Genomic DNA, 27,520 nt, shown 5'->3' with positions numbered 1-27,520 from the left:
AATCACAGTCAAAGGCCATTTGTAACCTGTTGGCATCACGGCACAACATCTACATCGCTCTAATCACAGTCAAAGGCCATCTGTAACCTGTTGGCATCATGGCACAACATCTACATCGCTCTAATCACAGTCAAAGGCCATCTGTAACCTGTTGGCATCACGGCACAACATCTACATCGCTCTAATCACAGTCAAAGGCCATCTGTAACCTGTTGGCATCACGGCACAACATCTACATCGCTCTAATCACAGTCAAAAGACAGTTGAAGAAACTTGCATGGATTTATGGAAAGGCTCGGTAAGACATTTTATATAGTATATATACTTTAAGAATATTAACTATGTCTGTTTTCTTGTTTTGTACTGTTCTGTAGTTTCAACCCAATGATTCATCTGACAAACAAAGAACTCTGCATCCTGCAGGCCCAGGCATAGATCAAAGCTGACAAGACATTCTATGACGCCATCTTCACAGACCAATCAACCGTGGCCCTTGAGCAATTTGCTCAAAATTGCTACAGAGAAAAAGGAAGAAGATCAAGCAAGCCGAGTCCTAAGCATCCGCTCAAACTCCATGTGTGGGGGGCAATTTCTCGCCAGGGACCAGGCCCATATTTGATTTTTGATGGTATGTTTAGCTATTTACAAAGCAAAAGGTACATCAACTATTGTAACCCACACCTCATGGACTGCTATGTGTTTCACAATAGTTCACTGTTGCCTCCTTTTTCAGGTATCATGGCTCGACATTTCTTTGATGAAGAAATCATCAAGAGATATGCTGCCCCTATGTCAGAGAGGTGCTTCTGGGACCACATTGTTTCTTTCATCAATACATGTTTTGATCTCCTGATCTAAACCCGACCAAACTTGTTTGGAATCAACTAAACACATTAAATCCGTAACTCAGCCAACGCCTACAAGCAAAAAAGAACTGGTGAAGGCGAAGACGTTTTGACTTGAGAAATTGATTATACAACAATGCAACAAATACATTGATCATCACAACAAGGTTTTACCCGTGGTTGTAGAGCTGGGTGGAAGTGCAACTAAAATGTAGTTTAAATAAGCATCTGCATTTGAATGTCTTTTTTTTCTTCTCATAATTGTATTAATGGTGGCATAAAGATGTTGATGAAGAACTGTTAGGGCCAAATTGGGGGATTTTCACACCTACAGCAGACGGGCTATGAAGATTTGTGTATCAATTCATAAACCATGTGCCATGGAATCTCTTCTCAACTATTTTAACGTCTATATGGCTCTCTGACACGTTGCGGTTGCATGAGGTCTTGAGTTTGAAACGTAATACTTTAGAGTACTTAAGCATAAAATACATTGCAAATTCGGAGAGTTTCACACCTCCAGTCGCCGGGCTATGAATAGTCTATTGTCCTGCTAATAGGAAACACTGTTTTCATGATGGGCGACACCTGCTACAGCACTACAGTACTACAGTACACTTGTGAAAACCTGTTTTCAAAATGCCTCCAGCTGTACATCACTACTGTAAATAAAAACACAGCATCTTGTTTACATTCACCATGTCACAAATACTTTGTATCTACCTTTCCATTTACTTTTAGAGTTTGGGATTTACAAATGTACGCTGTGAGAATATCTAATAATAATACTAATAATGGCTTTGTAAATAAGGATGCATTATGAAAGGAATATGACATGTGCAACAGACGGCGGGAAGCATGTTCCTTTTAGAGACTATAATGCTGTACATGGCGTCCAGGTCATTTTAGTTTCTCTTAGAATAAAAAGCTTATTATAACAACATTTTAGTAAGTAACATGCTACAGTCCAGTTACAACTTGTTCTGATCAAGTAGTTGTTTATGTTTATTTAGTGGCACAACAAATATGAATTAATATTTACAAAACATTCAGTGATGTTTATTCCCATAGTAATTTGTTATGGATCCATATGGAAAATGACATGCTCAATAAATGGTGGTAATGTTTTTCCTTTCGGTGTCCAGGTCAGGCTAAAAAAAAACATTTCTTTGTTAAAGACTATCAGAATGAATGTTGGTACATGTTTATTTGATCCAAAGCCATGAATGAGTAAGTCATAGTTTTATGTAGGTGCCGAGGCTATATGACTGACTCACACAGCTTTATGTAGGTGCCGAGGCTATATGACTGACTCACACAGCTTTATGTAGGTGCCGAGGCTATATGACTGACTCACACAGCTTTATGTAGGTGCCGAGGCTATATGACTGACTCACACAGCTTTATGTAGGTGCCGAGGCTATATGACTGAGTCACTCAGCTTTATGTAGGTGCCGAGGCTATATGACTGACTCACACAGCTTTATGTAGGTGCCGAGGCTATATGACTGACTCACACAGCTTTATGTAGGTGCCGAAGCTATATGACTGACTCACACAGCTTTATGTAGGTGCCGAGGCTATATGACTGAGTCACTCAGCTTTATGTATGTGCCGAGGCTATATGACTGAGTCACTCAGCTTTATGTAGGTGCCGAGGCCATATGACTGACTCACTCAGCTTTATGTAGGTGCCGAGGCTATATGACTGAGTCACTCAGCTTTATGTAGGTGCCGAGGCCATATGACTGACTCACTCAGCTTTATGTAGGTGCCGAGGCTATATGACTGAGTCACTCAGCTTTATGTAGGTGCCGAGGCCATATGACTGAGTCACACAGCTTTATGTAGGTGCCGAGGCTATATGACTGAGTCACTCAGCTTTATGTAGGTGCCGAGGCTATATGACTGAGTCACTCAGCTTTATGTAGGTGCCGAGGCTATATGACTACGCCGTCAACTTAATTATTTAGCAGACATCACTTGCTTATATTCAGTCAACACATATATCTTAAGAATATCATGGAATATAATTGAAAATTTTAATTTGTCTTAGAATAAAAACCTTAGTGTAACAACAGTTTTAGTAAGTATTACCGACAAGTAGAAACCAAAAAATGCGTGTATTTCCCTGGGTGTGCACGTGCAGGACAGAAGAATAGCAATTCTTACACTATTATTCTCAATTCAATCACCTTCTTCATCCTCATCATTCAGTTCATTGAAATTCAATGTTGAAGTCATGCACAATTTTCAGTTTCTATTTAGTTTATGTTGCCCATTCATTGTCAGTTAGAGATGCAGTAGCACCTTGGGACCAAAAAGCATAGTTAGTCAGTGCTCTAACTCCCCCTTGCGCTGGAGCAATGAAGCAGTGTGTACCGTACTAAACCACAAGTGTGACTCACCACCTGAATTCTGTCTTAAGTAGCAACATTTGAATTTTTACATTGGATAAAAGTAGAGACTCAGAGCTACAAATTGGTATATCACACATTGCTTTTGAGGAAACAATGGGAAAGTAATTCTGCTTTGAAAGTTGATCAAATTGTAAATTGAGAATTGAGAATTGAGAAATTGAGAAATTGAGAAAAAACTTCTTTCAATGTTTTGGTACTACTATTGGAGAGCCCTCTGTATACACTCATTCAGCATTGTTCACACCCTCTTAAGCCTTAGCCCCACCCATCTCTTTAACGGTTGATTTGTGCTTTTTGTACTAACTTGCCAGCTACTTCCAGACATCTAAGAGAGAGAGAACAGCTCTCTGAACATTACTCGCCCTGGCAGAGCTGGTTGGGCTGTTATGTTATCCAGAGCATTGGTGACTGCAACTGTGCTGTCAGATTGTCTGTTCGTAAATTCAGTGCATTTCGTGTTCAGAGCACACACTGGACACTCTGGCCAACAAGTAGGGTTGTTCCGAAGGTTCTGACCTCCCAACAACAGTCAAACACGCATTGGCTAACATTGGCTAGCTACTTCCAGACACATAATGAGAGAAAACCCCACTCTGACAATTTTACTCCCCCTAGCAGAGCTGGTTAGGTAGTTTTCATGTTATCCAGGGTGTTGGTGTCCGTAACTGTGCTGCTGGCGACAATGGAATTACGCTTTGTTGCCAACGTTTACTGACACCGGACATATTCAACGGGTGTTGAGCATTAGAAAATGAATCAGTTATTCTGCGCTCTGGCACACTAAGACGAGAGTCTTTTGTTAAGAAATGCAGCTCGATAGCTGGCTAGGTAAACAATGAATACCAACACATGATGTAATGTTAGTTAGTGAACCAGCCAGCTAAAGTTAGCTAGCTAGCTAACAGTACACTGTAACTTGACATTAGGTTTATGCAGTTTTACTAAGCAATACATAAAAAAAGCCATGTTTGACACGATTACCTAGACATACAGACTAGTTCCATAGACAGACGTGAGCTATATGGCAGACCAATCCAAACTCACCTCTCGGCATGTCCAGCCCAGTCATTATCTCAGCCAATCATGGCTAGCGGAAAGGTTGCCTCTTTTTTCTGTGGCTAAACCAACTAGGCTCCTAATTTAACAATTTCATTTGTATTTCCAGATGGCATACAAGTTTGTTATTAAGGCACATGAGAGTTCACATGTTCGAGAAGGCATTTCTGCCAAAAACACATTTTGATTAAAAAAACATTTTTTACTTTCAAACAGCTCCCCTGTAAGTCGTGACATATGCCTGGTTTCAAGAAACGGGTCACAATGACCTCAATGTCCCGCTGGATAATCTCAATCGCAACCACTTTAGTGTTGTTAAAAATGGCAGAGAGGTACTTGAGACTTCTCATTTTAGCTACTGTTGTATCATTATGTTTTGACCATGACAGTTTACAATCCGGAGTTATAACCCAAGCAGTTTTGTCACCTCAATTTTCTACATTTCTACATTATTTATTACAAGATTTTGTTGAGGTTTATGGTTTAGTGAATGATTTGTCCCAAATACAATGCTTGTAGTTTTTTATTTTATTTTTAGGACTAACGTATTCTTTGCCACTCTTTCTGAAACTAACTGCCTCTCTTTCTTAAGGGCTCTCGAGTGTTGCAGTGGTCTAAGCCACTGCATCTCAGTGCTTGAATCGTCACTACAGACACCCTGGTTTGATTCCAGGCTTTATCACAACCGGCCATGATTGGGCGGTGCGCGTCCTCTGGTTTTGGCCGGTGTAGGCCGTCATTGTAAATACGAATTTGTTCTTAACTTCTTGCCCTTCTTGTCTGACTTGCCTAGTTAATAAATTTAAAAAAATAAGTGTTGCAGTGATTTCACTCGCTGTAGCATTTGATGTGTATAGTGTTGAGCAATCTGCACACATAGCCACACTAGCTTTAGTCAAGGCCAGTGGCATGTCATTAGTAAAGATTGAAAAAGGTAAGGGGCCTAGACAGCTGCCCTGGATAATTCCTGATTTTACCTGGAATATGTTGGAGAGGCTTCCATCAAAGAATACCCTCTGTGTTCTGTTAGACAGGTAACTCTTTATCCACAATATAGCAGGGAGTGTAAAGCCATAACACATATGTTTTCCCATCAGCAGACTATGATCGATAATGTCAAAAGCCACATTGAAGTCTAAAAAAACAGCTCTCACAATCTTTTATCATCAATTTCTCTCTGCCAATCATCAGTCATTTGTGTAAGTGCTGTCCTTGTTGAATGTCCATCCCAATAAGCGTGTTGAAATTCTGTTTGTCAATTTGTTTACAGTAAATCAAATCAAATCAAATGTATTTATATAGCCCTTCGTACATCAGCTGATATCTCAAAGTGCTGTATAGAAACCCAGCCTAAAACCCCAAACAGCAAGCAATGCAGGTGTAGAAGCATGGTGGCTAGGAAAAACTCCCTAGAAAGGCCAATACCTAGGAATAAACCTAGAGAGAAACAAGGCTATGTGGGGTGGCCAGTCCTCTTCTGGCTGTGCCGGATGGAGATTGTAACAGAACATGGCCAAGATGTTCAAATGTTCATAAATGACCAGCATGGTCAAATAATAATAAGGCAGAACAGTTGAAACTGGAGCAACAGCACGGCCAGGTGGACTGGGGACAGCAAGGAGTCATCATGTCAGGTAGTCCTGAGGCATGGTCCTAGGGCTCAGGTCCTCTGAGAGAGAGAAAGAAAGAGAGAAAGAGAGAATTAGAGAGAGCACACTTAAATTCACACAAGACACCGAATAGGACAGGAGAAGTACTCCAGATATAACAAACTGACCCCAGCCCCCGACACATAAACTACTGCAGCATAAATACTGGAGGCTGAGACAGGAGGGGTCAGGAGACACTGTGGCCCCATCCGAGGACACCCCCAGACAGGGCCAAACAGGAAGGATATAACCCCATCCACTTTGCCAAAGCACAGGCTCCACACCACTAGAGGGATATCTTCAACTACCAACTTAGAAAGTTTGCAGCCATCCACTTCCTTATGTCTGAAACACATGCTTCTAGCGAGGGCAATTTTGGGGCCTCACCATGTTTCATTGAAATGTACAGCTGTGTGTCATCCGCATAGCAGTGAAACTTAACATTATGTTTTCGAATGACAAGAGGTAAAATATATAGTGAAAACAATAGTGGTCCTAAAACGGAACCTTGAGGAACACCGAAATTTAAAGTTGATTTGTCAGAGGACAAACCATTCACAGAGACAAACTGATATCTTTCCGACAGATAAGATCTAAACCAGGCCAGAACTTGTCCGTGTAGACCAATTTGGGTTTCCAATCTCTCCAAAAGAATGTGGTGATTGATGGTATCAAAAGCAGCACTAAGGTCTAGGAGCACGAGGGCAGATGCAGAGCCTCGGTCTGATGCCATTAAAAGGTCATTTACCACCTTCACAAGTGCAGTCTCAGTGCTATGAGGGGGTCTAAAACCAGACTGAAGCATTTTGTATACATTGTTTGTCTTCAGGAAGGCAGTGAGTTGCTGCGCAACAGCCTTTTCTAAACATTTTGAGAGGAATGGAAGATTCGATATAGGCCGATAGTTTTTTATATTTTCTGGGTCAAGGTTTGGCATTTTCAAGAGAGGCTTTATTACTGCCACTTTTAGTGAGTTTGGTACACATCCGGTGGATAGAGAGCCATTTATTATGTTCAACATAGGAGGGCCAAGCAGTAAAATAGCATTGTATCTGGTCAAACAGTTTTTTCCCAGAGTGTACTAAGGGTTGGTAACAGGTTGATTGGTTGTCTTTTTGAGCCAGCAAAGGGGGCTTTACTATTCTTGAGTAGTGGACTTACTTTTTCTTCCCTCCAGTCCTCAGGGCATACACTTTCTAGCAGGCTTAGATTGAAGATATGGCAAATAGCAGTGGCAATATCATCCGCTATTATCCTGAGTAATTATCCATCCAAGTCAGGCCCTGGTGGCTTGTCATTGTTGATAGACAACAATAATTTTTAACTTCTTCCTCGCTCACTTTACAGAATTCAAAATTACAATGCTTGTCTTTCTTAATTTGATCAGTAATACTTGGATGTGTAGTGTCAGCATTTGTTGCTGACATGTCATGCCTAAGTTTGCTAATCTTGCCAATGAAAAAATAATGAAATTAGTTGGCAGTATTAGTAAGGTTTGTGATGAATGAGCCAACTGATTCAATGAATGGTGGAGCTGAGATTGCCTTTTTGTGCAAAATGTAATTTATGGTGCTCCAATGCTTTTTAATATCATTCTGTATGTCATTTTTAACTTTGTTTCATAGTGTAGTTTCTTCTTCTTTTTTATTGAGTTAAGTCACTTGGGTTCCTGAGTGGTGCAGCGGTCTAAAGCACTGCTTCTCAGTGCGAGGTGTCACCACAGAGCCTGGTTTGATTCTAGGCTGTATCACAACCGGACGGGATTGGGAGTCCCATAGGGTGGTGCACAATTGGCCCTGCATTGTCTGGGTTACGGTTTGGCCGGGGTAGACCATCATTGTAAATAAGAATTTGCCTAGCGAAATAATGATTTAAAAAAATATCATTCTCAATTTGCAATATGTTTGCCAATCGGCTGTGCAGCCAGACTTATCTGCCATTCCTTTTGCCTCATCCCTCTCAACCATGTCATTTTTGAATTCCTCATCAATCCACAGGGATTTAACCGTTTTTACAGTCATTGTCTTAATGGGTGCTGCTTATTAGTAACTGGAATAAGTAGTTTCATAAATGTGTCAAGTGCAGCCTCTGGTTGCTCCTCATCACACATCACACACCACAGACCAACATAGGAATCACTACAAAACCTATTGTATGACCCCTTATACAGTATATTAGACCCATCCTTTGGGAACTTTGGTTTAGTATTAGTAAAGATGTGATCAATACATGTTGATGATTTCATTCCTGTGCTGTTTGTAACTACCCTGGTGGGTTGGCTGATAACCTGAACCAGATTGCAGGCACTAGTTACAGTTTGAACCTTTCTCTTGAGTGGGCAGCCTTATGAAAGCCAGTCAATATTTAAGTACCCCAGAAAATATACCTCTCTGTTGATATCACATACATTATCAAGCATTTCACACACGTTATCCAGATACTGACTGTTAGCACTTGGTGGTCCACGGCAACTCCACACTAGAATGGGCTTGAGGTGAGGCAGATGACATTGACCTTGTTTGTTAAGCAACATATGTTAACTTATGCTATTTTTTTTGCACCTTTCTGGGATAGTTGATTATTTTCATTGCTTAAGTGGGAAGCTTAGCAGAAGTAGACATGCTCATGTTATATATGTTAGTGCAGGGGGAGCTGCACAGAGGCACTCCGGGCATTAAGGGGGCATTTGTTGGTGTCAAGCAGTGACCCAACCAATTCTTTAAAATTCATATTCAGCTGTTCTGAGCTGCCCTGCTTAATGTCATTAAATCCAACATGAACTTTGCCAGACTCAATTTCCTGAGGCAGGTTTAAAATGTTTGGGAGCAGCTTATTGATGTCCTGATGCAGGTTTATAATGTTTGGGAGCAGCTTATTGATGTCCTGATGCAGGTTTATAATGTTTGGGAGTAGGTTATTGATGTCCTGATGCAGGTTTATAATGTTTGGGAGCAGCTTATTGATGTCCTGATGCAGGTTTATATTGTTTGGGAGCAGGTTATTGATGTCCTGATGCAGGTTTATAATGTTTGGGAGCAGCTTATTGATGTCCTGATGCAGGTTTATAATGTTTGGGAGCAGCTTATTGATGTCCTGATGCAGGTTTATATTGTTTGGGAGCAGCTTATTGATGTCCTGATGCAGGTTTATATTGTTTGGGAGTAGGTTATTGATGTCCTGATGCAGGTTTATAATGTTTGGGAGCAGCTTATTGATGTCCTGATGCAGGTTTATAATGTTTGGGAGCAGCTTATTGATGTCCTGATGCAGGTTTATATTGTTTGGGAGCAGCTTATTGATGTCCTGATGCAGGTTTATAATGTTTGGGAGCAGGTTATTGATGTCCTGATGCAGGTTTATAATGTTTGGGAGCAGCTTATTGATGTCCTGATGCAGGTTTATATTGTTTGGGAGCAGCTTATTGATGTCCTGATGCAGGTTTATAATGTTTGGGAGCAGCTTATTGATGTCCTGATGCAGGTTTATATTGTTTGGGAGCAGCTTATTGATGTCCTGATGCAGGTTTATAATGTTTGGGAGCAGCTTATTGATGTCCTGATGCAGGTTTATAATGTTTGGGAGTAGGTTATTGATGTCCTGATGCAGGTTTATATTGTTTGGGAGCAGGTTATTGATGTCCTGATGCAGGTTTATATTGTTTGGGAGCAGCTTATTGATGTCCTGATGCAGGTTTATAATGTTTGGGAGCAGCTTATTGATGTCCTGATGCAGGTTTATAATGTTTGGGAGCAGCTTATTGATGTCCTGATGCAGGTTTATAATGTTTGGGAGCAGCTTATTGATGTCCTGATGCAGGTTTATAATGTTTGGGAGCAGGTTATTGATGTCCTGTACTCGGGCTCCTGGATAGCACAACATTTTTAATACAGAGACTGAGACATTACTCACCATTGAACTGCCCAATACAACGGCCGAAGAAGGGAATTAAGAAATCCACCCCTTCCTAACCCTCACACAATTGGTTGAACCTTTCACGGGCCAACAAGAAGCAGGATAGCCTACGCCCGCTGCTTCCGAAGAATCGGTCCAGACCTCCAACAGCAGGCACTGCCCCATCAGATACACAGAGAGGGAAAGCAGAACTACCATCACAGGCAATCCCAGCGATGAAGGTACAGGTAGATCAGGCACCATTGCAGCCAAGCTATTCCTTATGTCAATATGCTCCGGAACCTCTTGCAGTCACTCCCATCCACTAAGCAGCATGCAACTGCCTTTGGTTTCCACGACTGTGACATGGGACCAGCGCTGTTTGGAACACTCTTCTTGTTGTTCTTCATCTACTTCACTACAGGATGGAGGAGTAGAAGCAGCAAGTTACAGGTAGAACAGGCCATTCGGCCCTTCTTGCCTTGTCTCTCAGATTGTTCACAGCCTTGTGGAAGTTACTTGTGGTGCTGATGTTTAGGCCGAGGTAGGTATAGGTTTTTTTTATGGGCTCTAGGGCCACTGTGTCTAGATGGAATTGGTATTTGTGCTCCTGGCAACTGGACCTTTTTTGGAACACTATTATTTATGTCTTTCTGAGATTTACTGTCAGGGCCCAGGTCTGACAGAATCTGTGTAGAAGATCTAGGTGCTGCTGTAGGTTTGGGGCAGAAGCACAACATCACAGGGAGAATTGCATTAATAATACACCCCTCAACCTGTGTGTGCACCCCTGTGTGTCTGTGTTTGAGAGAGAGAGGGACAGAATGAGTGCACATGTGTACGTATTAATACACCCCTCATATCCCTCACACGTGTGTGTGTGTGTGTGTGTGTGTGTGTGTGTGTGTGTGTGTGTGTGTGTGTGTGTGTGTGTGTGTGTGTGTGTGTGTGTGTGTGTGTGTGTGTGTTCATCTTCAGGGAATCCTCCTTCATGAATAAGTCACACTATAGTCCTGGAAACTGGACCTTTTCTGGAACACCATTTTTTTTTTTACTAAGATTTACTGTCAGGGCCCAGGCCTGACAAAATCTGTGGAGAAGATCTCGGTGCTGCTGTAGGCCCTCCTTGGTTGAGGGACAGAAGCACCAGATCATCTGCGAACAGTAGACATTTGACTTCAGTTCTAGTGTCCTCGCCTATTCGGAAGCACACACACACAAACACAAGCACTTACGCGCAGACACACAAACACACACACACACACACACACACACACACACACACACACACACACACACACACACACACACACACACACACACACACACACGTTAAATGACATAGAATGGTCAATTGATGGACAAACAGATGAAGGACTGGCTATGGATGTGTGTGAGGAGCAAATGTATACTTTTTGAGCTGTATTGATTTATTGTGATACTAGATGCTATCAGTCCTGGGCCAATATCAGTCTGGTTGTTATCAGTCAGTGTGAACCACTGAACACTACTACTTAGAATGCTGGAGCATGTTCCAGACCCTCCTTATGAATATTCATCAACGTGCTATGATCCCCCTGGGCCAATCAGAGTGGCTATTTTAAGCCAGCGTGTTTGGCAGGAGGCCGGTCGACACAAAACCGCTCTGTATCTCTATCTCGCTGTTTTATCATCCGAGGGCAAATGGTTTCAGGACACACAGCGTTCAGAATTAGATATCTCCATCAGGCTTTGGCAGGAGCTGAATGGACTTTGTTCACGTCAGGCAGTACGTGGTCAATATACAGGAGGATATAGGGTACTGTCATGTTGTGTGTGGTTGTGACGTGAAGTCATGCATTGTTACAAAGCAGTACATCGGTAGTCATCAGCCACGGTCCAGGAGAGCCGGCTTTTGTGAAGGTAGTACAGTTCATTTCTGCAGTACAGCCGCTATTAGTGCACATTATATTCAGTCCATGATAGTACAATAGAGCAGACTAACCACTGTATGATACAGGACAGTGGAGACACACATCCCAGTGGGCACACGCTGGTTCAATCAACGTTAATTTAAATTAAATGAAACCAACGTGGAGTAGACATGGTTTCAATGAAACCAATGTGGAATAGACATTGAATTGGCCTCTGTGCCCAGTGGCATTCAGATTCTATCTTCAGCAGGCATCTTGAATATTGAAATATATTTCACATTTTCTCAGTTTGCAAACATGTCTGTGAGATGTATTTGATTTATTTCCCTACTCTGTCCGAGTGTTGTATCCACTGACAACAGGAACGGTATAATAAAGGTTAGTGAGTGGGACCAACTCCATTTCACCTTTTCTGTAGTGACATGGCTGAAGTTAAATGAGAACACACACATTTTATTTATTAGGAAGCACGCAAATGCACACAGAGGCACTTTACAGAATTAGGTGAAACAACAATACAGATACGTAGAAGCCTCATTCAAGGACACACACCTGAGATGACGATAGCAGCTCAGGGCTGACTGACTGACTGACCGGTTGACTGGCTGACTAGCTGGCTGGTTGGCTGACTGGCGGAGTGACTGGCTGACTAGCTGGCTGACTGGCTGGCTGACTAGCTGGCTGGTTGGCTGACTGGCGGAGTGACTGACTGACTAGCTGGCTGACTGGCTGGCTGACTGACTGACTAGCTAGCTGACTGGCGGATTGACTGGCTGACTGATTGGCTGGCTGGCTGACTGACTAGCTGACTAGCTGGCTGGCTGACTGACTGGCTGAGTGACTGGCTGAGTGACTGACTGACTGGCTGACTAGCTGGCTGACTAGCTGGCTGGCTGACTGGCTGGCTGGCTGACTGTGCTTTGTATACTTACAGAGTGTGTGTGAAGATAAGAAATGGGACTTACAGGGAGTAATGCATTAATAATACACCCCTCAACCTGTGTGTGTGAGTATGTATGTGTGTGTGTGTGCACCCCAGTGTGTCTGTGTTTGAGGGGGAGAGAGAGCGAGTGTGTACGCAATAATACACCCCTCATACGTTTGTGTGTGTGTGTGTGTGTGTGTGTGTGCGTGTCTTCAGGGAATCCTCCCTCATGAATAAGTCAGTCTACACTTGTCTCCAATATTTCAATCAAGGCAGCAGTGCTAACACAATCTGGGTCAGCAAGTCCTCTAAAACTGGGCCCTCTGCCAAGGATGGATGACATGTGGCCGGTCACTCTGCCGCAGACCACCGTCGGCCATCAGGGGAGGACACCTCACAGCAGGGTTGGGGTCAATTCCGGTATCAACAGCCTAGATTCACTGAATGTACTGCGCTAAATTGGATTGAGTATGGGACTAGCTTATTATCATCATTGTTATCAAATGGAAGGTCCACTGACACAAAACAAAGCAGAGTTAGGCATATGCTGCCAGTTAGCTATAGGGGTTAAGGGGGTCGTGAAGTGCAGGCTGCGTGCATTAGGGCGAATAAATAAAAGGATTGTGGGTTAGGGGTAGGGTTAGGGGTGTGGCGGTCATGACATTTTGTCAGCAGGTGATTGTCAAAAAAATAACTGCCTCACAGTAATTGACCATTAATTAACATAAACACATTTGGAATATCCTGGCTTCCACACATAGCCTACAAGCCTAGTAATAAAATATAGCCTGCACCTTCACAATAAATCCATTATATATTTTAGACAGGTCTAAAGAACCTAAGGTCTAAAGAAAAAAATGTAGTCTGTTTCAGAAGAACAGAATAGCGTACTCTGTGTTGTCCTCATGTTAGACCCTCAGTACAGTTCTGGGATTCTTCCAATGGCATTGAGGTGTATACTGCCTCAGTCACTGCTTCATCAATAACTGCATCGAAGATGTTGTCCCAACAGTGAGCATACGTACATGTCCCAACCAAAAGCCATGGATTACAGAGAACATCCACACCAAGCTAAAAAGCTAGAGCTGTTGCTTTAATGCTCGCTTCAAGACAAGCTACACTGAAGCATGCATGAGAGCACCAGTTGTTCCGGACGACTGTGTGATCATGCTCTCCATAGCCGATGTGAGCAAGACCTTTAAACAGGTCAACATTCACAAGGCCTCAGGGCCAGAAGGATTACCAGGACGTTTACTCAGAGCATGTGCGGACAAACTGGCAAGTGTCTTCACTGACATTTTTAACATGTCCCTGACCGAGTCTGTAATACCTACATGTTTCAAGCAGACCACCATAGTCCCTATGCCCAATGAAGCAAAGGCAACCTGCCTAAATGATTACCGACCTGTGGCACTACACGTCGGTAGCCATGAAGTGCTTTGAAAGGCTGGTCATGGCTCACATCAACACCATCATCCCGGAAACTCTAGACCCACTCCAATTCGTATACTGCCCCAACAGATCCACAGATGTGCAATCTCAAATGCACTCCACACTGTCCTTTCCCACCTGTACAAAAGGAACACCTATGTGTGAATGCTGTCCATTGACTACAGCTCAGCGTTCAACACCATAGTGCCCACGAAGCTCATCACTAAGCTAGGACCCTGGGACTAACCACCTCCCTTTGCAAATGGATCCTGGACTACCTGACGGGCCCCGCCAGGTGGTAAGGGTAGGCAACAACACATCTGCCACTCTGATCCTCAACACGGGGGACCCTCAGGGTTGCATGCTTAGTCCCCTCCTATACTCCCTGTTCACCCACGACTGCGTGGCCAAGCACGACTCCAACACCATCATTACATGGTTTTGTAGGCCTAATCACCGACAACAATGAGACAGCCTATAGGGAGGCCAGATACCTAGCAGTGTGTTGCCAGGGCAACAACCTCTCCCTCAGCGTGAGCAAGACAAAGGAGCTGATCATGGACTACAGGAAAATGAGGGCCGAAAACGCCCCCATTCACATTGAAGGGGCTGTAGTGGAGCGGGTTGAATGTTTCAAGTTGAACGTTGAATGTTTCATGTTGCGCAACATGAGCTCATGGGCTCTCATGAAGTATTTGATTCGATTTCGATAACATTTGCATTGATGTCAGAGTGATTAGAGGGACAATAGAGTACTGAGTACCAGGCAGTTAGCCAGTTTGACCATCAGCAGCATCAGAGCTTGGTCATGTGGAATTTGACTGCCTTCATGACTCGTGACCGCTGGTGTGGAGGTAATACGGTCACCATAACAGCCCTAGTTAGGGGTTTATAGGAGAATTAATAGACACATTGAGAATTAGGGAAGAAGAATACAGGCTATCACGGTTTGTTTGGAGCTCCCAACTTGCCTATGTGCCTGTTGTTTGACAGCTTGTAATTGCATGTTGCGTGGAACGCTCTCCTATTCTGCCTCCTGCCTTATCACTTTGAGCACGTTGCTGAGTAGAGCTCGGCTATCAACACTGTGCTGGCCCGCTGTGTTCCCCAGTGGGGCTGAGTGTGTGTGTGTGGGTGTGTGTGTGTGGGTAGGTCTTTGTAATTATGTGTGTGTGTGTGTGTGTGTGTGTGTGTGTGTGTGTGTGTGTGTGTGTGTGTGTGTGTGTGTGTGTGTGTGTGTGTGTGTGTGTGTGTGTGTGTGTGTGTGTGTGTGTGTGTGTGTGTGTGTGTGTGTGTGTGTAGGATTACCCTGTAAGAAGAGGTGATACAACAATGCTTCACTGTTCACAACACACAGAGTAAGGAAACACTCCACTTTATCATCACAGGAGATAACTAATCCCAACAGAGCATCTGCTCTCTGTCTCTCTCTCAATTCAATTTCAATTTAGGTTTTTCTGGCATGGGAACATCTTTACATTGCCAAAGCAAGTGAAATAGATAATAAACAAAAGTGAAATAAACAATAAAAACTGGACAGTAAACATTACACTTACAAAAGCTCCAAAAGAATAAAGACATTTCAAATGTCATATTATGTATATATTCAGTGTTGTACTAATGTGCAAATAGTTAAAGTACAAAAGGGAAAATAAATCAACATAAATATAGGTTGTATTTACAATGGTGTTTGTTCTTCACTGTTTGCCCTTTTCTTGTGGCAATAAGTCACACATTTTGCTGCTGTGATGGCACACTGAGGTATTTCACCCAGTAGATATGGGAGTTTATCAAAATTGGGTTTGTTTTCGAATTCTTTGTGGGTCTGTGTAATCTGAGGGAAATATTTGTCTGTAATATGGTCCTACATTTGGCAGGAGGTTAGGAAATTAGGAAATGTTAGGAGGTTAGGAAATGTGCTCTAGGGCAACGGTGTCTAGATGGAATTTGTATTTGCGGTCGTGGCAACTGGACCTTTTTTGGAACACCATTATTTTTGTCAGCCTGAGATTTACTGTCAGGGCCCAGGTCTGACAGAATCTGTGCAGAAGATCTAGGTGCTGCAGTAGGCCCTCCTTGAGTGGGGACAGAAGCACCAGATCATCAGCAAACAGTCGATCTTCGACTTCAGATTCTAGTAGGGTGAGGCTGCGTGCTGCAGACTGTTATAGTGCTTTTGCCCTGTCTCACCCCACGGTCCTGTGGAAAGAAATGTGTGTGTTTTTTGCCAATTTTAACCGCATGCTAGTTATTTGTGTACATGGATTTTATAATGTTGTATGTTTTTCCCCCAACACCATTTTCCATCAATTTGTATAGCAGACCCTCATGCCATAAATCAACAATGCAGGAGAAGACTTTGCCTTAATTTTGGTTAGTTTGTTTGTCAATTAGGGTGTGCAAGGGCAATACGTGGTCTGTCAAATGGTAATTTGGTAAAAAAGACAATTTGACATTTACTCAGTACATTGTTTTCACTGAGGAATTATACTAGTCTGCTATTAATGATAATACAGAGGATTTTCCCAAGGTTGCTGTTGACGCATATCCCACGGTAGTTATTGGGGTCAAATTTGTCTCCACTTTTGTGGATTGGGGTGATCAGTCCTTGGTTCCAAATATTGCGGAAGATGCCAGAGCTAAGGATGATGTTAAAGAGTTTTAGTATAGCCAATTGGAATTTGTTGTGTGTATATTTGATCATTTCATTGAGGATAGCATCAACACCACAGGCCTTTTTGGGTTGGAGGGTTTGTAATTTGTCCTGTAGCTCATTCAATGTAAATGGAGAATCCAGTGGGTTCTGGTCGTCTTTAATAGTTGATTCTAAGATTTGTATTTGATCATGTACACCATCCCATCTGGTTTGTGCTTAGTGGGACTATCATTTGTTTTTCAACAGGACAATGACCCAACACACCTCCAGGCTGTGTAAGGGCTATTTGACCAAGAAGGAGAGTAATGGAGTGCTGCATCAGATGACCTGGCCTCCACAATCACCTGACCTCAACCCAATTGAGATGGTTTGGGAGGAGTTGGACTGCGTGAAGGAAAAGTAGCCAACAAGTGCTCAGTGTATGTGGGAACTCCTTCAAGACTGTTGGAAAATCATTCCAGGTGCTGCTGATTGAGAGGATGCCAAGAGTGTGCAAAGCTGTCATCAAGGCAATTTGTTTAATAGTAATAAAAAAAAATATTAAATTATGCAAGTCTGTTAAGAGCAAATTCTTATTTACAATGACAGTTTACCAAAAGGCAAAAGGCCTTCTGTGGGGATGGGGGCTGGGATTAAAAATTAAAATAAAATAAAATATAAATATAGGACAAAACACATCACAACAAGAGAGACAACACAACACTACATAAAGACAGACCTAAGACAACAGCATAGCAAGGCAGCAACACATGACAACACAGCATGGTAGCAAGACAACACAACAACAACATGATAGCAACACAACATGGTAGTAGCACATAACATGGTTCAAACATTATTGGGCACAAACAACAGCACAAAGGGCAAGAAGATAGAGACAACAATACATCACACAACCCAGCCACAACTGTCAGTAAGAGTGTCCATGATTGAGTCTTTGAATGAAGCCACTGAGATTAAACTGTCCAGGGGTGGCTACTATTAGGAAACTCAAATATAAAATATATTTTGGTTTGTTTAACACTTTTTTGGTTACTACATGATTCCATATGTGTTATTTCATAGTTTTGATGTCTTCACTACTATTTGACAATGTTGAAAATAGTAAAAATAAAGAAAAACGCTGGAATGAGTAGGTGTGTCCAAACTTTAGACTGGTACTGTATATGTTTTTGCTGTACGTACTTTGTTATAGCGACAAAAAGACTGGAGAAGTGGTTTACACATACATCTCCGTTTTGGATAGATAACTACCATTGGCCTGGAAATGATCTCTCTCTCTTGCGTTCCTTTATACAAGTTAAGGAACACACAATGGTTATTGTAACATTCAAGTTGATTTTCCATTTGTAATACATACTTGTACATGGGATAACTGTTCACAAGGCCTCCGTTTAACTAGATCTATCCACTCTGGTACCTGGTACACATCCTTCATCTTAGCCAATGAGATGTCATACCTGTATTGTCACACTGCATTCATCTCAACAAATGTGATAAAGAGTGTATCTCTCTCTCTCGCTCTCTCTCTCTCTCTCTCTCTCTCTCGCTCGCTCTCTCTCGCGCTCTCTCTCGCGCTCTCTCTCGCTCTCTCTCTCTCTCGCGCTCTCTCTCGCGCTCTCTCGCTCTCTCTCGCTCTCTCTCGCTCTCTCTCGCTCCCTCTCACGCTCTCTCGCGCTCTCTCGCGCTCTCTCTCGCTCGCTCTCTCTCTCCTACAATGTTGTAGTCGAAATTCTTTAGAGTGTCATTAGGGTCATTAGACTGTCTAAAGGGTAAGGGGCTGAGTGTCTAGAGGGAAGGGGGCGTAGGGTCAACACAGTGTCTAGAGGGAAGGTGACTAGGGGTCAATAGAGTGTCTAGAGGGTAGGGGGCATCTGTTTCTGTTCCTGAAGTGCAGGTTAAGTCTCCTCTCATCCAGAGGTACAGTGTGTTGACCTTTAACACTGACAGCACTTCACACAGGAGGACAAGTAGCAGGAAGAAGCCCCTCTGATCAAACACAAAACACTACATTACACTTAGAGGCCTCAATGAACTCTCTGAATGCTTTCAATTAGATTCAATTGCCACTGGATGTGTGTATCAGACAGTTTGGGATTTTCCCTTCAGAGAGTATGGTGTCTTCTCATCACCTCTCAACCTTATGCATAATTTCAAACCAACCTCTTGGTCACTAGACCCTTGCCACCTGTGGGGATCTGAGAAGATTGGAGATGTTTAAGCAATATATTCCCCATGATGGCAAGATGAAGCCATTAGCATGTTTTGAATAGTTATCCAATCTTTTCAGATATACTGATATACATCCCCACTGATCCAACAGCGGACAGATTATTCAATCAATCAATCAACCAGTCTTTACATTACCCGACAGGAAATCACATTCAGTATAACATCCACACACCCAATAAAAAAACACATTTGTGGGATATGGGATATAATGCATCAAACTGGTAGACACATGAATAACCTGAGCCTGCTTGATGTCAAAGACTCCAGCCACTAAAGTCATAGGCTGCTTTCTCTGCTACGTCACGTCAAGCAATACCAATGCACCACGTCTGGAACCAACAGGACCCTGAACAGCATCTACCCCAAGCCATAAGACTGATAAATAGTTAACCAAATAGTTACCCAGAATATCTGCATTGGCCCTTTTTGCACTAACTCTTTAGATTTTTCATATAAGCTGCTGTTACTTTTTTTATCTATCCTGTTGCCTAGTCACTTACCTATATGTATATACTGCATCTACCTCAACGACCTCGTATCCCTGCACATCAACTTGGTACTGTCACGCCCTGACCTGAGAGAGCCTTTTAATGTCTCTATTTTGGTTTGGTCAGGGGGTGATTTGGGTGGGCATTCTATGTTCTTCAGTTCTATGTTTTGGCCAGGTATGGTTCTCAATCAGGGACAGCTGTCTATTGTTGTCTCTGATTGGGAATCATACTTAGGCATCCTTTTGCCCTTTGTTATTTGTGGGAAGTTGTCTTTTGTTAGTAGCACTAATAGCCCTGTAAGCTTCACGGTTGTTTCTTCGTTTGTTGTTTTGTTGGTGACATTTTAAATAAAAGGAAAATGCACGTTCACCACACTGCACTTTGCTCCACTACTTTCGACGGCTGTGACAGGTACTGGTACACTGCACATATAGCCAAGTTATCATTACTCATTGTGTATTTATTCCTCGTATTATTATTTTTCTATTATTATTTATTTCTTAATCTATTATTTCTTAATAATTTATTTTTCTCTGCATTGTTGGGAAGGGCCCGTAAGTAAACGTTTCACTGTTAGAACCATGTGACCCCACATTTATTTTTATTTTTTAAATTATGTAGCGTGATGTCATTTCTATTTCTCCCTCCAGAGGAGGTCCTATGACTAAACCATTCACTAAACATGTTGAATACACCATGAGGCTGTGGCAGAGCCAGACTGCTCTAATTGCCCTGATGTAATGTTCATGGTGGTGGGATTGATGAGGTACTCATCTATTAATGTAGCATGATTCATCTCTCTTGGAGTGGAGAGACATATGATGAGCCTTATCCATTTGTCATGGTTGTCTGAGACACAAAACTAAAGCTGGTTGTATTTCATCCAGTGAAGCTGTCCTGTTCATATATCTTTATTTTTAATTTCACCATTTGTCGTATTAGTGTAGTTAGTAGTCCTAAGAGGTAGTAATATCATCTCTGGGAAGTACACCTGCAGAAGTCACAGAGTGTTTGTGTACGTAGGTTAAATATTCACCTCATTCTATATTAGAATGTACTTTACTTATTTTGTAGGTTTTCATGCTCAATGAAATATACATTTTGTGCAAAGTTTCACGATTCATTTACTGTGCATTTTGTTAGAAAGGTAGACCATGGTTTTCCCTTTATCAAAACGCTGAAATTGCGGGAAACCCGTAACTTATTTTTTGGGGGGAAAGCTTAGAGAAAAAGCTTATAATTTAGACAGAGGCTAACAGTGCCTCAGAGACCATGGAGCAATATTAGCCCGGGGGCTAAAACGTTCCTCTGCTTGGTGGGTAATACACTTACTTGACCCCACTGACTTTGAGCTGAATCCTCGGAGGGATAAAGTCCCAAAAACAGCAAGGAATAGAGAGGTCAAATGAAACACATAGTCTGGATGGATATAGTAATATGCTAAACCCTTGCTGGTTAAATGATGAGGGCTAAGTTATGAGAACAGATGTATAAGTCAGTAAGGTTTCGTAGTTTAGTAGTTCAGTAGTTTTTATTTCTCCTCTTTGAATGACTTATTCACAGTCTCTTAGGAAGTCAGTACCAGCTACTATTTAACAATGCTTCCTATCTGAACCAGTACCTCTTATACTCCACACAAAGATTTGATTAGCGGTAATAAGCTATATGTGAAGTGTTGGCTTTGGGAGAGATTTCGAGGAAGTGCTGTTTAAGTCTGAGAGTGTCTCCCTAATCCTCTGCCAGCCCCATGATGCTGCCGCGCTGCTGGTTCCTCTGCCCTCAAGTGACACGCAGAGACAGAGGCTGTCACACTTTACTAAACTTCTTTATTGGCTCTCTGTCCCAGAGACACACAGGGGCTTTACACACTGACTCGGCCACTGGATTCATTTACTCACGGTGTCTTAGGCCACGCCAGAGACATTACCCTCTATGCCAAGGATCATCAACTAGATTCAGATGCAGGTGGATTTTTCTTGAGCGGATGGTCAGGTGGCCATAACATAATTACAAATCATTTGTAAGACTGCAAATTGACAGCAAGAAGCCCGAACAGATATAATATTTGACTAAAACATAATCATTTCAAACCATGCTTACATTTGTATACGATCGCGTACAGTATCTCTCTCTATGTGTAGGGATAATTAAAACTACTTGGAGCTGATTTGCTGGTGTTTTTATAGTCTTTTATGCCCAACAAAAAACACACAAAAATATAAATTTTTCCTCAGAAAACTAAGGGGGCCAAATAAAATCACCTACCTGTGACTCACCTGGTTGGGGAACCCTGCTCTATGCCCTCTGTACCCTCACTAAATCATCCTCTGGCATGAGGCTGGTAGGGATTATCACAGTTTGAGCATATGTGCAAATAATTACATTCTAGTTTGTTGTACAGATTGATGAAATGGTATCAGAGTATCATATCATATTGGCTGTGTCAAGGTGGTCTGAATCTGAATGGAACAGAACAGATGGGAGTGCACTTGTAATCCAAGTGTTGCTGGTTTAGGCCCCACTCCTGGCTGTTTCCATTCTTCTCCACAGTGATTTGTATACATGCTGCATGATCAGTCTTTTCATCCACAGCTAAATGTCACCACTTATTCTGTCCCTGTACCCTGTCCCTGGAGGAGCACTCACTGCACTGTAGGAAATCAATTATCTCAAGCATGGCGGCCTGTTCTGTATTATTGCATGATTGACACATTCTATAGACCACCCCAGAACATTGACTAAAAACCTCTACACGTCACACATACAGACATAGATATTTTGTCTGAACCAACAAAAAAAACAGAATAACAACAAATTGACAATTTTTTACTGCGTTCAGATTTTCTGGTGGGGAAAAAAATCCTGCCAGCAGAAAGATATAAATAAGCAACCCGATAGCACCTGACACATCTCAGCTGTATCCATTTGTTGAGCTAAAGACTGCTCATTTAGTTTACACAACAATACGCCACACAATCAATAACCCAAGCCTTCATTTATTCCCCATCAGTTCACACTGTCAGACAGGCCAAAATGACTCTGCTAAAGAGGTCGAGAGAGAGAGGAGAAGAGAGGAGAGGAGAGAGGAGAGAGGAGAGAGGAGAGAGGAGAGAGGAGAGAGAGAGAGAGAGAGAGAGAGAGAGAGAGAGAGAGAGAGGGGAAAGCTCCAGCAGATGGGTAGGGGGACTGCATCACTTCCTGTGGGAGCAGACAGGGAGCATACTTTCTCTGGCTCACAGCATGCGATTAGACAAAGGCTTCGTACTGTAACATGAACTCTAACACAACGCTCTTTAAACCTGTTCTCCTGTCTTTCTCAGCTGACTCTCAAGCCAGTAGACTCATTTTCCCAGAGTCCCCTCTGAAAAGCAGACCAGAAGAAGAAAAACACAATAACCAACATAAGAAACATTACAGTTTACTATAGAATACTGTAATAAACTGTAGTATACAGTAGAATCCTATACTACAAACTGTACTCTCCCTGGATCATGTGTAGTACTTACTTTCGTATTTAGACCATAGTTTACTATAGTTTTGTTTCATGTGGGTTAGCTGTAACATGTTTGAACTAGGACCACAATGGAAATACTGTACATTTTTTACTTTTTTTGTGTTATTCTGGACACATTTCTAAATGCATTGTATCAACATGTGTGGTTGTATTGTGTTTTTGAATAGTCAAATAAAATCAATCAATCAAAGAATACAACAGTGTGGAGTATAGTTTTCTATATTATGCTACTAAATTCTATAGTAAGCAATACAAAGTGGAGGTTGGAAACCTCAGAGGAAATCCCGGCATGAGCTCCCCAAGTACAACACGTTCAAATCAAAACAGCATCGACAAAGCTAGCAGTTAGCAGTTAAGCTAGATGCAGTCCAATTGATCAAAACATTCTAAAGTAAGGACGACATGATCCAGGAATACTTGTGTGTAGCACAGCATTCTGTACTTTATACTACAACATTCTATAGTAAGCACTACATGATCCAGGAATACTAGTGTGTAGCATAGCATTCTGTACTTTATACTACAACATTCTATAGTAAGCACTACATAATCCAGGAATACTAGTGTGTAGCATAGCATTCTGTACTTTATACTACAACATTCTATAGTAAGCACTACATGATCCAGGAATACTAGTGTGTAACACAGCATTCTGTACTTTATACTACAACATTCTATAGTAAGCACTACACAATCGAGGGATACTTTATTACCTTTATTTAACTAGGCAAATCAGTTAAGAACAACTTCTTATTTTCAATGACGGCCTAGGAACAGTGGGTTAACTGTCTGTTCAGGGGCAGAACGACAGATTTGTACCTTGTCAGCTCGAGAACCTTCCGGGTTACTAGTCCAACGCTCTAACCACTAGGCTTCCCTGCCGCCTACAGTGTGTAGTATAGTATTCGGTACTTCATACTACAACATTCTACAGTAAGCACTACACGACCGAGGGGGATACTACAGTGTGTAGTATAGTATTTGGTACTTCATACTACAACATTCTACAGTAAGCACTACACGACCGAGGGGGATACTACAGTGTGTAGTATAGTATTCGGTACTTCATACTACAACATTCTACAGTAAGCACTACACGACCGAGGGGGATACTACAGTGTGTAGTATAGTATTCGGTACTTTATACTACAACATTCTACAGTAAGCACTACATGACCGAGGGGGATACAACAGTGTGTAGTATAGTATTCGGTACTTCATACTACAACATTCTACAGTAAGCACTACACGACCGAAGGGGATACTACAGTGTGTAGTATAGTATTCGGTACTTCATACTACAACATTCTACAGTAAGCACTACACGACCGAGGGGGATACTACAGTGTGTAGTATAGTATTCGGTACTTCATACTACAACATTCTACAGTAAGCACTACACGACCGAGGGGGATACTACAGTGTGTAGTATAGTATTCGGTACTTCATACTACAACATTCTACAGTAAGCACTACATGACCGAGGGGGATACTACAGTGTGTAGAATGAATGGAGTCTGACACCTTGAACATAAGGTTTATCTGGTGCTTTCTCTTCAATACAGTTTTCATTTGGCTCTCTCTCATTCAACTGACTAGGCTATCCCTAACAACAGCAAGTTACAATGTTACCCTTTGTTTACACTCTCTCGTTGGAGTCCTGTTGCCATGACTATGACAGGCTAGCTTGACTGGCGCTAACATTAGCCGACATTAGCTTCTATGTTAACTGACGTTTATAAATTATTTAAACTATCAAAACTTCTTTAAAAAATAAGAACAATATCATTATACTCCGCTTAACTTGCTGTTTCATATCCTATGCTTTATAACTCGCTCACCGTGAATATAAGGTTTTAAATGATTATTTATCTGCTGCTTCTCTCATTCAACTGACTCACTGAATAGGTGTGCTAGCATGAGAGCCACTGTAGAGTGAGAGAGCACGAAACAACCACTAGAGTAAGCGGCTCCCTCGGACCGAAACAACCACAACACCCTTTGACTATAAATAAATGATAACAAAATGCCAAAGATTAGGCTACCATATATCTCACATTCTCCTAATCTCCCACGTTTTTGGTTGGCGACACAGGGAGCCCAAACATGAGCACAAACTGTACTATTAATACAGAAAGTACTACCCCTGGGGCCTCCCGGGTGGCGCAGTGGTCTAAGGCCACCAGAGACTCTGGGTTCCAGCCCAGGCTCTGTCGCAGCCGGCCACAACCGGGAGGCCCATAGGGCGGCATACAATTGGCCTAGCGTCGTCCGGGTTAGGGAGGGTTTGGCTGGCAGGGATATCCTTGTCTCATCGCACACTAGCGACTCCTGTGGCAGTGCACGCTGATCAAGTCGCTAGGTGTACGGTGTTCCCTCCGACACATTGGTGCGTCGTTGTAGTGATGAGACAAGACAGTAACTACTACCAATTGGATACCACGAAAAAGGGGGTAAAATAAAAAGAAGGTACCACCCATTTTTGTGTCCGCCAAAACACTACAGTGAATACTACAGTAGTCCAAAAAAACATTACAGTGAATACTACAGTATATAAATATAGTAATACAACAGTATTTAGAGCATAGTAATTTTTTTATGTGGGAATATCCAACATTACTCACCTATGGGTTTTGTAGCTTGTGGCAATAGTGATGTCCAACTTTGGTCTGCTACACCATTCATAATACTAAATGGTAGATTTCTGCACTTCTTGCTGGTTATCAATATTGCAGTGGTCTGAGTAGGATTGAGCTACACTGTAGCAGTAGTTAGATTTCGGTTGGTTACTGCAGGTTACCTTTGCACAGATTGAGCAAGACATCTGTAGTCTAATAATACACCATCTCCCATGCATATTTCATGTGTTTTTACAGTGATTTCTCAATTCTGCTTTAGTGAGTCATTTAGTCATATATTTGGATGTCACCTCATACCTTTGTGAATCAGGTTCCATTTCCTTCCAAAATTACTGCTCATGTTTAATGCACCACTGATATCTACATTCTAATTAGACCGGAGAGACAAACATCAGTCCAGAGCCATCACCATACCTGGGAACAGACAACATTCCACTGGGCACAGACAATTCATTGTATTTTCCACATTGTTTCAATGGCATTTCATTGAAATGACGTGGAAAGCATATTGATACGACCTCTGTATCTGTACATGTACTATTGCTCCCATAGGACATTGAATAAGGTAATGATGAATTGAATACTTTTGCTATGAGGTTACTGTTTCAAGCCTGAATCAGACAACGTGTAACACCACACAACCACTCGTAAATTATAAACCACAGGCGGTACACTCTGAGGAATAATGCTCACAGTAAAGATACACACAACGCAATCTGTTCTAGTGGGTCCAAACATGACTAAGCGATATGACCAGTGGCATCCTCATGATTATGAATTTACATGAGCATATGGCCAACAGCTGGAGAGATAAACCAATACAACCCCCCGACTGATTGTTGCATCGTAAGGTTTCTGTGGATATACATCTCATCTGGAGGACACATTTATAACACGAGTCGTGGCTCTGTGACTTCTGAGGTGACACAAGCATGGCCATGTCATATTTTCACCATATGAAACAGTGTATTTCAGCCTTAGAACAGACACAACTGATTCAGCCAAGTATCTTTGTTGAATCGGTTGTGTAATGTGTGATAGTGCTGGGCTGGAGTGGAGAGATGGCAAAGAATGTTTCTGTAGACTGGGAAGACACAAAATGGCTGGAACATACCAGCCCATTACTTTGACGGCATGAAACTAAACAATAGCAAACAACGTAAAGTTGTAATGGAGCCAAAAAGAAAATCACAATATATAATCGTACAAAATACTTGAGTCCGTGGGTTCTTCATGTGTGAGTGGATGTGTTGAGATCTTAATGCAAACGGATGGCATGTACTGTATAGACATTACCAGTCAACATTTTGGACACACCTACTCATTCAAGGGTTTTTCTTTATTTTTTACTACTTTCAAAATTGTAGAATAATAGTGAAGACATCAAAACTATGAAATAACACATATGGAATAATGTAGTAACCAAAAAAAGTGTTATACAAATAAAAATGTATTTTATATTTGAGATTCTTCAAAGTAGCCACCCTTTGCCGAATAACCCTTTTGGGACCCTTTTTTCTAAGAGTGTAGGTTCTAGTAGTCTACTAGTTCTTTGGTAACAGGATGGGTTACATCCTCTGGCATTGCCATCTTGTTCCATCTATCATTCCTCTTAATCTTGTTCAGTTTAGGATTCGTTTTGTACGGTGTGCTGTCCCTTCTGAGATCCACGTTCAGTGTGTGAGCTCCAGAAGCTGCCTCTTCTGAGATCCCAGTTCAGTGTGTGAGCTCCAGAAGCTGCCCTTTCTGAGATCCATGTTCAGTATGTGAGCTCCAGAAGCTGCCTCTTCTGAGATCTACGTTGAGTGTGTGAGCTCCAGAAGCTGCCTCTTCTGAGATCCACGTTCAGTGTGTGAGC

This window comes from Oncorhynchus masou, chromosome 33 (assembly GCF_036934945.1).
Source record: "Oncorhynchus masou masou isolate Uvic2021 chromosome 33, UVic_Omas_1.1, whole genome shotgun sequence".
NCBI classification, from domain to species: Eukaryota; Metazoa; Chordata; class Actinopteri; order Salmoniformes; family Salmonidae; genus Oncorhynchus; species Oncorhynchus masou.
This window is presented reverse-complemented; position numbering follows the sequence as displayed.